Below are 10,605 nucleotides of genomic sequence, written 5' to 3'. Positions count from 1 at the left end.
TTAGAAAATTGGTATCGTGGTAAAGGATACCAGAAAACTTATACTTTCTTAATTCCAAAAATTTCTATTTATATACACAAAGAAAAAGAATTTAATTAAAAACATTTTGTCCCTCTATATAAACTCCGGCCCCCCTAGGTGAAAGGCTGTCTACGCCCTTGTATACAAAAAAATTAAAGTATTTGAACCGTACATCATACGGTCAGTTTGTTCTTTTAGAGCGCATACATACATGCTTCCAAAATAACGATTCCAGTATCTTCATTTCTGTATATTGTAACTATCAATATATTATAAAGAGAAGTGTAAAATGCAAGTGTAGCACATAAGTCTAGCATAGCAACAATCTAGCTATGCAAAAACCAGCTTTCTGTGCTGATTTAAACCATACCAAAATTATCTGTCGAAAGTAAAAAATAAAGAAGACATCATTGGTTAAATTTAAATTTGTTAATTTTTTTAATATGAATATAACCTATTAAAAAAGTACCAAAAATATGTAAATATATATTTTTTTAAAAAGCGCTTATTTAAAATTTGTTTTAGAAAGGGTTATACTATATACGTCGCGTAAAAGGTATTTAAATTATCTTTAAACTGGCAATATTTTTGTGATCGGTCAAATAGTTTCCGAGATATTATAAATATAATAACTAAACGGCTACTTCTGACTAATTCTGTCTAAACCCTGGAGTATGGGAACAGGATAAATGTGAATAAGAAAAAGTAAACAAACAAATGTCAAATTAAACTCTGAGTTTCTTAAACACCCCAATGAGAACACTTGACAGTTGTTCATGAACTCAAAACGTTAAACTCGAGTTAATGGCTCAACGTGAGCATAGTATTAGGGCCGTTTTCTCAAGTAAGTTAAATTTATCTGGCCTGGAAGAAGTCTGTTTGAAAGCAGGTAAATTTAAAAATGTACTTGAGAAAACGGCACTTAGCATTATTGTTATTACACAAACATATTTAGTTACGAACGAAAAATTATAGTTTAAGAAACTAAAAACTCGCTTTTATTACAATGTGAACTAAAAAGTAAAAAATAATTTTTAGAAATGCATATTTCGTCTAAGAGGAATAGTAAGTTCCTTAACTTGTTTTCATTAAACTTTTAAAACCAGCCTAAAATAGGATTAAAGTGAATGACAATCAAGTTAATTTTACCGGAAAACAAAACGTGGGGTGCTTGATATCAATTGTTTTCAACTTTTTATTTTCAGTTTAATTAAGTGGCTGTTAGACGTGGCAAGTCCTACGCAGAAAGATTTTCTGCCCAAAAATAATTCCGCCGCTCTTTCCAGAAAAGAGAATTCTAGTTAGTTATACTATGTCTCCATTGAGAGATTTATCCATTAAGATTTAATAAATCCATTTGCTAAATCACAACCGTCTCCATTACCACAACGAGATATGTTTGACGTTCACATTTTTAAATATTTGACGTTTGCTTATGTAAGTCATCGAGCTCACATCCGTGAGCCCGAAAAAGTTAAAGTTGGGGGCCGCACGGCGGCCCCGAGTTGTCCTTCCTAAAATAAAAGACAATAATTAGTTTTGTACAAGTATATTTACCATCTGCTTCCGCTGTCCCAAATTGAATGAATACAACATATTTCTTAATACTATGACTTACTGTCTAACCGGCTGAATTAACTGCTGACGCTGCGCTTCCCATAGATTCAATTATGCTAACGTATGTTCGATTATTTTTGCATGCGAGTTCAATTACCCGCACTGGTTATGCGCGTGTTTGGGGAAGTGCGGCGTCAGCACATTCACACAGGTATGTGTGTTAGCCCCCGTATTAACTTGTATGATTTTATAAATACAGTTGCGGACATTGATATACAGACAGATAAAAGGAAGGTACCAAGCGGAATTTCATTATATGAATTCTGAATATTATTGGCTTCTTATTCGTGGTAAATATGTATGTATAATATATAGTTTGGAAAGTGTAGAGAATGGTACCATATTCCGAATCATATTCCCGAATTTAAGAAAAATTATCAAAACGGTAAAAAACATTTGCGGAAAGAAAATTTTTTGTAGAATTCTCTTATTCATAGGGGGGAACCGAAAATTCAATCGTGGGCCTTTGGCATATCATGAATACGAACTGAGTTCTAGATGATATTCGGTGCAATGTTATCGAAGCAGAACCATTACCGAAATTTATAAATTTTTTCTCGCAGCGCGTAAATGACTTATAGAAAGCGGAGAAGACTCTGCATGATATTACTATAAAACCTTTCTTCTAAATTTTTAGTTTTTAAAATAATATTTTCTTAATTTATTACAACCAAAGTTATGTAAATATGTATTACTAATTTTCCTCCCAAACTAACAAAAATATAAAAATCCCTAAAAATACGAAAATTCATGTTTTTATGATAGGCTAGATTTCAATGTCCTCAACTGTATATTGAAAACACAAATGTCATTTGACTTATGGCATGTGAATTTGTGGTTGCCACATCCAACAACTTGTACTTATTGATCAATATTATTGAAGATTTGACGAAGATTTAACTTAAATCCACTGCCTTTCGAGATTTAATTTTATATGGCAAATCTCGTCAGAGGGCTAAATCTTCATTAAATCTCACAATGGAGTCATAGTATTAGGGTTCTAATGCCTAATAAGAATCAAAAGTTTTGTACGCCCAAGTATGATAGACATTTTATTTTATTATATTATATGTTGTTTATAAATGAATTATAATTTTATAAGTCATATGTTTGTGAGAAAAATACACTGTAGTAATTTTAAAATATCAAAATTACATTTATCGACAGAAAAATAAGATATTAGAGCTAACTCGACGGCACATAGTGTGCTTTTTAACACTTCATTCCAATTAATCGTAGCGCTTTCGACAGAAGCAATATTTTTATATGAAAAAAATGGCTTTGAAAGCTAATGTAATTGCCTTTCAAGGAAAAATATTGCAATTGAGCAACAATTGTCCTTAAAAGATTGGTCAAAATTAGTGTTCTTCGAAAAAAAAACATACAAAATCCAACGTATATATTACAAAAAAAAAATGTATTTTTTATTATACAAATATGTTCAAATAATGAAAAAAATTGTAACCCCTCAATTTGAAAAATGCATTATATATTGAATTTTTTATGATTTACATCAGTGTTGCCAGAACTTTTTGGACCACCCGGCTAAATTGGCAAAAAAACAGGCTAAAAACGGCTAATCTGTTTCAACTAAATTTCACATATTTTATTAAAATAAATCATAAGTATGTAGAAAGACTAGTTTTTGGGGAGATGTTGCAAATTCAAGCTGGAAAAAAATATTTCCAGCAACAATTTGCAATTGGGAAAAGCATATGGTTGCATTTTTTGTCGACGATAATTTGAATAAACAGGTTTGTCAAATTTAAAAATTGAGCGATTTTAAAATGAAAAATTTAAGTAAACACTTGTTTACTTAATTAATTTAGTTAATTCCAATGATTTGAAACGTACTCGGAATCTCAAACAGAGTCGATATAGGAAACGCGACAGTTAGTACGGCAAAGAAATTGAAACGTAAATTGGAGAAAGTCGGACTAGCAAGAAATATACATGTAGATCCTGTTTTTTGCCCCTCTGAAAGAATTTAAAAATTCTATACAAATTTCTTATGCTTGAAATGCAACCGTGGACACTAGCTGGCAGGGAAACTAAGTTCCTGCAAATTTGCGTTCGTGCAGAAATTTGCAAGTTTCTCTACTTAAGAGAGAATTTGGGAGCATTTTTTCTTACTAACTGATATATTGTCTTCATAGAGAGTTTTGCATTAGATAGAAATTTGTGCTCTTTTACTTTCATTTTGACGCATTTCAGTGTTGGTTCTTGTAATTTATTTACTTATTTATTTGTTCAGTCTATAGAAAAAAACATCTTACAGACTAATTACAGTTAATTGAATACAGTAAAAAGATTAAGTTTAAATTCTACAATGTTAACATTAAAATCGATAATATCACTATAAGCATTACACAATCGGGCACATCGTACAAGAGTAATTAGTTTTGTAAGTTGGATGACCAAATATACGACTGTTTCTTAGACACCTAGGAGGAATATGAGTTTGGAATAAGTTAGCCAGCTCATTACAGTTAATGTTCTCATTGATAACGTTATAAACGAAAATTAAAGAGAAGTAGATTCTTCTATCATGCAATGACTGCAGGCCTAGCAACTTACGTCTACCTGTGTAATGGGGAGGACCATTAAGCCAATGCATTTTGTACAAGGCGAACTTTGTAAAGACTTTCTGTACCTTTTCAATTTTTATGGAATGGATCTCATAATAAGGGTTCCATATCAACGAGCATTATTCGAGGCGAATTCTTACTAAGGCAACATAAAGAGACTTTAAGGTGTGAGGATCTTTAAAACCGCCAGTGTTTCTTCTATTGAAACCGATCATTGCAAATGATTTGGAAACTATATAGTCAATATGTTTGGTGAAGGATAACTTGGAGTCAAAAATAACCCCTAGATCTCTCATCACAGCGACTTAAGAAACAGTTATTTAATTTGTAATTAAACATTAAAGTAGTTGATTTTCTGGAGAATGTTAACACGACGCATTTCTTAACATTTAGATGTAAATGGTTTGTTGTGCACCATTGTCCTAAAGCATTTAAATCTGACGGCAGATTGTTACTGTCTGATAAATTTTATACCTCTAAAAGGAGTTTTATGTCATCTGCAAACATTAGGCATTTAGCAAACTTAAAGTGGTTCGCCAAATCATTTATAAAGATGATAAATAGCAATGGGCCACAGTGTGTTCTTTGTGGAATGCCCGACCACGCCTCGACAAAGGTTCTGGATGTAGCAGAGCCAATTTTAACAAATAATTTTCTGTTATTTAGAAAACTGGCGAAGAAAAGAAAAAGTTTCCCCGTGCTTCAATTTGTATAGCAAAATTGAATGATCAACTTTGTCAAGCGCCTTCGAGAAGTCTGTATATATTACGTCTAATTGAGCATGGTTATTGAATGCATTTATTATTTTATTTGTTGCTAAAGCTAAATTAGTGCAAGTCGATCTACCAGGCATAAATCCATGTTGACAGTTGCAGATAACTTTGCTGACGTGACTGAATAGCTTTACCTGAATTATGTGATCGAATAGTTTGGCTATGGTACTTTGTTTGACGATAGGCCTATAGTTGCACACATCGTTGCGGTCCCCTGATTTGTAGATAGGCGCAATTGAACAAAGCTTCCACGGGTCGATAAAAGCGCCCTTATTTAAACATTTATTAAATAAGAGTGTAAGGGGATAAGCTACGGTGTCAGAGCAAGTTCTGAAAAATTTGGGAGGAAATCCTTCACAATCTATTTTGAAACTAGGTTTTAGTGCCGAAATCGCAAGCTCAACATCATCCACACTAATATCAAAGGTGGTAATGTTTATTAATGTATGAGGGGTTAACACTGGATAAATTGTAGTGTCATATTTTTCATAAACTTTCTGAAAGAAGCTAGAAAATAGATCACACGTGTCCTGGGTATTGTTGGAAACAACCTCACCATACGACAAGCTTGATGGAAAACCATTTGATTTTCTCTTAGAATTAATAAAATTCCAAAAGCTTTTTGGGTTAGATTTAAGCTCTGTTTCAACAGAAATCATATATTCTTTAAACAAGACGTTGTGCAGGCTGTCGAACTCTACCCTCAATCTACGATAATGCTGGTGATCTACTTCGGATCTGCTCGATTTGTATTTTGTGAACGCTTTAATTTTTAAATTTTTTAAGTTGCATAGCTTAGAGTTAAACCATGGCGGTTTATTATGCGTTTTTACTCATTTGAAAGCCACGAAGCTAGAGATTGCGTAGGAGAGCTTCCCACAAAAAGTCTCATATGAAGCCGTTAGATCGTCTGATGAGCTCAAAAACTCCCAGTCTGTTTCTTTGAAAAACTCATTAATTGCCACGTAATTTCCTTTTAGGTAATTATATACTTGCGATTTAGTAGTAGGTAATGTATCGTAATCGTAGAATGTAAAATTAGTTCGTATTGCTTTAAGGTGCAACGTATTTCTTGAAATAGGCGCTTCACATTCTTCACAAGAAACTTTTAGATCATTGGAAGTGAATATGAGATCAAGAATTTTTCCGTTGTTATTTAATATTGGATTACACTGCCTAAGATTATGTGAAAGTAGAGCGCTAACAAACAATATATCGATATTCGATTTGATGTTTGTTGGTAACAAGTTATTACTATGGTTTGACCAACACAGGTTACTTAAGCTGAAATCGCCTAGATAAATTATCTCGTTATAATTAACAACATCTGTTACGAGGACTAAATTATCTAAATGTTTCTGATAAATATCTAAATCGCTACAGTCAGGAATATATGACAATATAAATACAACAGATTTATTATTTGAAAACATAACACTGACACAGATTTGCTCTATTTCGCCTTCAGCATTATTAATTTTAATTTCCTTGCAGCGCAGATCCGCTCTAATTGCTAGTAGTACACCACCGCCTTTTTTGAAACCAGTAGCCTTCGGACAGCGATCCTTTCTGTACACTTGATAATAGCTACCAATTCGATGAGGATATATTATCATTCAGCCATGTCTCAGTTATAGCGATAATATCATATTCATCCATAAAAGTCTGCAGATTTGGGGCGCATGCCGCTAACATTTTGGTAGAAATAGTCGTCGTAATAGTTTGAGGAAACTTCTAACTTAAAGTTGATTCGTTTCAAGGATTCAACGGCAACATCTTTTTTAACATGCCTATAGCAAGAAATCGCATTCGAATCGATGGATGAAGACATATGTGACGATGTTTTCTGGAGTGAATGAGGGCTTTAAGGATGATAGATGTAACCATTTCATCCTATGTGCTACATCTAATTCGACACTCTTATTACAGCCAACGATGCTTTGTGCTTTCAATTTCTCGCTGGGTTTATTGGAAATTATAGCGGCAGAGGCAGAAGCAGCGGCAGAAACAGGGACGGCGGTAGCATTTGAGGCTGTGTTTTGATCAGCTGTATTAGCCAAACGAGTGACGTCAGCATAGGATACAGGTATAACAGCGCCAGCTGGTATATCAGCTGGTATAGCTGGATCCATGATTCAATAATACAAGGTTCGATAAACTGACAGTTGTCTCTCTCGCACCGCTCCCTTAGCAATGGCACCGTGTTGCTTCTTTGCACATTTACATGGAAACAGTGTAGCTTTGGTATGAAATAGAAGTATGAGCGTGTGTACAACATGTTTATTTGTATATGCATATGAAGCATATTTAACGGATGAAAACAAAAACTGTTTTTAAATTGGATGTTTACATCAATTTCATAGTAGTCTTCTTTTAATTTTGAGTCATTTTGCAGTTTTTATATAGCTAAATACCACATAAATTACGTAATTCACATAGATACATCAATATTACGTTCAACATTTCGTTTAAACTGCCAAATTTCCTGCAAATACATTAGAATTTACAAAAGGAATTTAACTACTAATTGCCACTTTGCGTACTTTTCTACTACCATTTTTGCACCAAGAGATTTCATTCCGCCCCTTTTCTCCGTCCTTCGTAAATACAATCTTTTGTAAGGGAGTGTCGAACCGCAGCTGTCAATAATTATCTAACCTTGTATTACTGAATCATGGCTGGAACCATGATACAATAATATTTAGAAGGTAGTTTCACTTCTTCTTATCCGCCATGTTAGCTATCTGACAGAAAACGTGTTTCGTATTTTTTGTTGTACCAACTTTTTCAAAAAAAAAATCCACCTTTTGACGTTGGAAAAATAAAACAAAGAAAAGCCAAACATATAAGTAGAGAAATTTTCGAATATTTTGAAATAATTTTCTTCATAAAAAATTAACTGCTGCTTTCGTGGATATTGCAACACACGGAATAGATGTAAGGACACAGCTATAAGAGCCACCGCACACCATAGACTTTATCGGCCGCCTATTTAAATGATAGGGCTCGCTTGAAATATGTACATGAAGATGTATGGAGGTGCTCTGACCAATAAGTTGTGGTGCAATGGAAAGACTAGCGAGCACATCTAAATTGGCGGGCGATAAAGTCCGTGGTGTGCGATGGATCTAATCCATTATAAACAAGAAATATTGCTGTTATATTTTCATTTTTATGATTTTTATTCATGTGATTAGCCGTGGCAAAAATGTATGAACAAAATACGTGTATTTATATTAAAAATTAAGTGATCAGTTATGAAACATATAAATCTTTACATGTTCTGTTAAAAAATATCTAAAATAACAAGCGATAATCCCCAAATTCTTTATTGTAGCAGTGGCCACATTGCGTGTTTGTCACAGACACGGTTTATGTCAAAAATTTTGAAGTGAAACTACCTTCTAAAAATTATTGTATCATGGCTGGAACATTAACAGCTTCATTACTCATTTTAGCTGTGCACGTAGCAGCGTCGGAGACATAATGCACGGTTGCCGGTATCATAATAGACGAGTCGTCGGGAACGACTAACGAACGGTAAGAATTGAACGATTAGCAATGTCAATAGCGGGAGAAAGCGAGTCTGAAGTTATGTTAAGCGCAGGCGAGGGAGAGATAGCTTGATGTTTAGCTTTGTTTCGTGGACTTTTCCTTTTATCTTTTTATTATCATGATGCCCACCAGCGTTGCCATTTTAGCCGTTTTCCGGCTAGATTTAGCCGGTTGCGATAGCAAACAGTCGGAGAAATTTCGGTTTAGCCGGTAGTCGATTTGTTAGCCGTTTTGTAAAAAAATAGCCGTTTTTAGCCGATTTTGCTATTTACCTTGTTTTCTTAAAATTCAAATATATATGTTTTCAGTTTTGATTAAGCGACCCATAATTGTTAAAAATAGCTACTAGCCTTATCGCGGAGGCAGGGTTATATAAAATTGGGCCCATTTCGCTTATTTTTATTTTAAACGAATATATATTTTTTCTAAAGAAGGCCGTAACGAAGATTTTCTTCATAAAATGTTTGTTATGAATGACTTAAATTTAAGTGTGAAGTTTTATTCGCAAGCCTAGAAAATAACAAATTGTTTCACAGTTTGTGTTCGGATATAGTGCCAAGAATAAATGTTACAGGTATTTATTGTCTTCCCAGATAGCGCATATTCAATTCTGCCTTAATTACAAAACATCATTGTTGCCCACGCTTAAAGTTTTAAGGTAAGGGAAAAATGGATATTTTCAAGCACTATATACACATAGTATTTATTTAATCTAACTCTTTTTCTTGAGAACTTATTTAAATTCCAAACACCGAAGGCCAACTTGAATTAAAAGAACCAACACTGAAATGCGTCAAAATGAAAGTAAAAGAGCACAAATTTCTATGTAAAGCCAAACTCTCTGGGAAGACAATAAGTTTGTTTGTCGAAAATCCAGCGAAAATGATCACTCAACATATCAGTTAGTAAGAAAAAATGCTCCCAAATTTTCTCTCAAGTTCAAGAGAAACTTGCAAATTTCTGCACGAACGCAAGTTTGAGGGAACTTGCAAGTTTCCCTGCCGGCTAGTGTCCACGGTTGTATTTCAAGCATAAGAAATTTGTATAGAATTTTAAAATTCTTTCAGAGGGGCAAAAAACAGGATCTAGGATTCTTGCTAGTCCGACTTTCTTCAACATACGTTAAAATTTCTTTGCCGTACTAACTGTCGCGTTTCCTATATCGACTCTGGTTGAGATTGCATTCCGAGTACGTTTCAAATCATTGGAATTAATTAAGTAAAAAAGTATTTACTTAAATTCTTCATTTTAAAATCGCTCAAGTTAGTAAATTTTTAAATTTTACGAACCTGTTTATTCAAATTATCGTCGACAAAAAATCCAACTATGTGCCACAATCATATGTTTTTCCCAATTGCAAATTCTTGCTGGCAAAATTTTTTCCAGCTTGAATTTGCAACTTCTCTCCAAGAACTAGCCTTTTTACTTATGATTTATTTAAATAAAACATGTGAAATTTAGTTGAAACAGTTTGGCCGTTTTTAGCCGGTTTTTTTGCCAATTTAGCCGGTTCGTCCAAAAAGTTCTGGCAACACTGTGCCCACATGTGTAAACAGCCACGATGCTTGCTAAACTCTGCCGTAACCAGCGTTCGGACAGAAGCGACATCTTCAGCATAGAGTTTGTGCATAGATTTTATTTCTAAACGCAGTTCATCAATTTTTGAGATCAAAAGATGTTTGTCGGCTTGCAGAGCACTAATCATGCCAATCGCACGGATTTTAGAGCAACAACCTCACTGAATAAAGTGGACCTAGAAATACAATTATCGTCGTTTTTATTCTCATTTCGTTGTTGACTTGTTATCGATTTAAGCAATTGTTGTTGCGGCGGAACTATTACATTCTTTCAAGGTTTATAATTATATAAGAGGTTGCGCAATGCGCAGGTCCGTTATTCTTTTCTCGCAAAATTGGGCGACAACAACAGCGAAAACAACAAGCAGCAGAAACAACAAGCAGCATAAAAAACATAAAATTGAAATGAAGTGTAGCAATTTCAAACCAATTATAATCGATAGCTTATCCAAAAATACATTTACAGTTAATTTT

This window comes from Rhagoletis pomonella, unplaced genomic scaffold (genome assembly GCF_013731165.1).
Source record: "Rhagoletis pomonella isolate Grant_MI unplaced genomic scaffold, Rhpom_1.0 Rhpom_scaffold_00015, whole genome shotgun sequence".
Classification (NCBI taxonomy): domain Eukaryota; kingdom Metazoa; phylum Arthropoda; class Insecta; order Diptera; family Tephritidae; genus Rhagoletis; species Rhagoletis pomonella.
This window is presented reverse-complemented; position numbering follows the sequence as displayed.